Source organism: Larus michahellis, chromosome 9 (genome assembly GCF_964199755.1).
Source record: "Larus michahellis chromosome 9, bLarMic1.1, whole genome shotgun sequence".
Taxonomy (NCBI): domain Eukaryota; kingdom Metazoa; phylum Chordata; class Aves; order Charadriiformes; family Laridae; genus Larus; species Larus michahellis.
This window is the reverse complement of record NC_133904.1, coordinates 49,860,360-49,864,258: the sequence shown is the minus strand read 5'-3', so window position 1 is coordinate 49,864,258 and position 3,899 is coordinate 49,860,360.

Sequence of the window (3,899 nt, the reverse complement as noted above, 5' to 3'; positions counted from 1 at the left end):
CCGGCACCTTCAGCGGACTTGGGGACCACAGAAACTGGGGGCGGGGGGGGGGCTAAGGCTGCTTGACCTCCCCTGGCCAAAGGGAAGGGAGCGGAGCTCCTGCCGGGGAAGCGGAAAGCCCCTTCCCATGGGGTCGCTGCCACCCTGATGAGTGGGGGCGGGGGCCATGGGGACTTCCCAGCAGCCACACACATGGTCAAAGCTCGTGATCGTTCGATCAATGCCAGGAGCCATGGCCGGCGAGTCCTGGTGCCTCGCCGCCAGCGTTCCCCCATGCCGCATCCAAGCCAGGGTCCGAAAAGCATCAGCTGGGGGCTGAGCATCCCAGAGAGCGGGGCCAGGGGTGATGGCTCCGAAGCGCCGCTGGGAAAACACCTTCCCCGAGGGTGCCAGGTCTACGGAGTTGGCATAAAACATCCTCCAGTGGGGAGAAAACTTTGCCCCGAGCAGGATGAGGCCCTTAATAAACACAGGGAGAGCAGTGCGGGATAGGGATCAGCCAGGTTTTAACAACTTCTGGCAGCATAAACATGCAACGGATATGCCACATGAACAGTTTATATCCATGCGAGACTTTGGACCAACGTCCAGGTCCTTCCGAGGAGCCGCTTGTGCTGAACACGGGGAAGTTCAGCCCTCGTGGTGGGGGTACGGGGCAGTCAGAAATGCTGAGCCCCTGGAAAAGCAAAGAAGGGGGAACAGCTCAGGCTTTGCCAGGAGCATCTTCCCTGCGTGGCTTTGCTTTCCAGGGAAGCCGTGCCGCTGCTGGAGCAGATCCCTGGGACAGGATGGGCTCCTAAGGTGATGCCGGGGAGATGGAGGACACCTCCACCAAGCCTTGCAGAGCCACGCGTGGAAACCAAAACCCGCCAGGCGACAACCGCTTGCTGGTGGCAGCGCAGGGTGGGGGTCCTGGGTGCGAGGGGCACCGGCAGCAGGGCTGCCCCGTGCGAAGGCAGGCGTGGGGCTGGCTCTGCAGCGCCTTCTTTCCGTCTTTGGAGGAGTTGGTCACAACAACTGGACCCCGTCGTGGAAAGCAGTTAGACAATAATGAACCTCACACTCCTCATACAGCCTTGAGGAACGCTCGGGTATGTTGTTATGAAATATAAGAAGTTTGGAGAGAAAACACTAGAGTCAATACCTGATGAAAGCCTAGCTGCTGAACTTATTCAATATTCAGGTGCAAATTTAGGTATTAGGCACAGGGGACAATTCTGGTTCTATTTATCTGCTTAGAATTTGGGGATAATAGCCTATGGAACCTGGATAATTGCTGCATGTAGACCACTGAATGCACCCATTCTTTCGTCCTTACCCGAGCACTGTCACAGACCAAGGAGGAGGAGATCAAGAACTCCATCTAGATCTCCTAGAAGCAGCAGGTAGTTCAAAATCCCCACGCAGAAGGTCTCCTTCTCCCAAAAAGCAATCAGCCCACCTTACACATCCTTAAGGAATTTGGACAACTCTGTCACAACCCTGAATCAAAATTTAATAAGGACTGGAAAATTCCTCTGTTTCCTTCTTGTCATCTAGAAGAAAATTGTAAACGAGCCATACCAGGTAGAAGGTGGGCCCTACTGCTACCTGCACACTTATATGTATCTAGGGCGACTTATTTCCCATTTTTTTGGGCCTTCAAAAATAAATATGAGGTATCATTACTACGTCTGGTCATAGCCATATAATCTTTTTGAGTCTGGTATTGAAAAGGCAGTAGTAAGTCCTGGGAATGTTTGGGGAAAAATCTACGTTTGGGAACGTAGCTTACGGCCTACGGATGGGAGGCACAACGGGGCACTCAGCCCCTCAACTTCACACCACAAAACAACGGGTATCAACATCCACAAAGATACCAAGGAACTATTCCCAAGATTCCATCTCAGGAATGGGAACAGGCCAGAAGATGGCACCTCAGGGATACCTGGGTGCCTGATGAATCCCATGAACTTGGACTTGACCAGGGCAAGGACCCAACTGGTACAAGATGCAGCGAAGGTCCGTACTGGACTAAAGATGAGAGAACCTCCTCCAGCACCACCTCAACCGCAAGTACCTCCAGAGCAACCACCCCCACCCGTAGGGAACTGCCCGGGAACAGGGCGGGTGTTCCGGGATGCCCTGGCACAAGAAGCGGGGTTGGGATCTCAAGATTCTTTACAGGTTCCGGATCCGGCAGCATCCCAGAAACTGAAGCAAGAAATGGGAGACGCAAGAAACAAGGAGGAATCACAAGCAGCGATCAACGCAGCAAATGTGGCACGGGTAAAGGTAAAGCAGAGACCCCCAAGGAGTTCCCCGTCACAAAATGAGTCTGTAAGGCCTGTTGTCGCATCCAGGAACGGTTTGTCCTTACCAGCCTCGGGACCAGCATCCCACAGTGCCGTCCTCAGCGATACCACACCAGGAGAGAGGGTCTGCACACGCAGAACGCACACCCATCACGGTAGGATCAGAAGGGTCCCCGTGGCTGTTCGTGTTATTAACAGGGGTCCCGGGGGCTGCTTTCTTGGGGACAAAAATCCTAGAAATGCTACGAGCGGTGGGCTTCTCTCCGTTTTCAAGGAAACCCCATAAAGTGTCCTGGCCTGAGTTTGCTTGCCCAGACCTCAGGGCATTGCCCCAGTTATTGCCCCGAGGAGCCTCAGGGGCATCATTGGGTGCTTTTCATCTCATTTCTTTTATTCCTAACGCTGCTTGCTGTGGTACTGTTGGGGTACCAGCATTATGAGGGTTCTACACCTGCACATCCCCCTCTGCCCGATGGGGATTTTCCCAGAGAATCACACCTCAGATCAGGGCTGCAAAAAACCCCAGAGTCGCACAAACAGCGAACCCTGTTGCTGTTCCAAAACTACGAGTGGGACTGACTCGTGGTGTTGCTGCACCCCATGATCACGGCATTCAGGAAGCTTCCCATGGGGATTGCCCTCAGCCCCTTTCTCTTGTCTTTACTGTCTACATTACTTCTTCAGTATCACAGGGAACCATTTGACCATATTTTTACTTTTCCTTACGTGGGTGATTTGGGGGGGGGGGCATAAAAACCTTCTTCATGCAGCAGTCCGTCGTCTTGATCATCATTTTTTGTCACCAGGAGTAAGTACAGGTAAAGATAAATGAAAGTTTTCAGGAAAATATTTATATTTTCTTGGTTGCCAAGTGGGAAGTTTTGGAATTTTACCTAGTGATGATAAAACGTATAAATCAAGAGAGTTACTTTACTTTTCTCTCCATCCCGTCGCCAGCGCGTGGGCTGGCAGCAATGGGGCGGGATGAGCCCGGCTGCTGGACACGGGACACATGCAGAGACCAGCCTGGCCATGGCTTCCCATGGCAGAGCGGCTTCTCCTTTCGGGAACAGACCGAAGCCTCCGCAGCGCCCTTATCTGCCGCCAGCCCCACGGGAAGGGGAACGGCCTTGAGTCTCTCACCGCCGCCGGGCACTTTGCTCCCTCTGCCCCCACCGCAGCCTCCAAGGAACCAGGTGTACCCCGAGCGGCGCTGGTCTAAGGTCCCGTTTTGTCACCACGTGCCACACGACGAGGACAGCACGTCTTGCATGAGCGAGATAACAGTGATAACAGCAGCTGTCCCACGACCCAGCTACGCAACCCACTTTCCTCCTGCCGTTCCTCAGGTACGGAATCCTCCCCGGTGGGTGTCGTGGGTTAACCCCAGCTGGCAACCAGGACCCCGCAGCCACTGGCTCGCATCCCCCCGGTGGGATGGGGGAGAGAATCAGAAGAGTAGAAGTGAGGAAAAAACTCATGGGTTGAGTTAAAGACAATTTAATAGGTAGGGCAAAAGCCGCACACGCAAACAAAGCAAAACAAGGAATTCATTCCCTGCTTCCCGTGGGCAGGCGGGTGTTCAGCCATCCCCAGGAAAGCCGG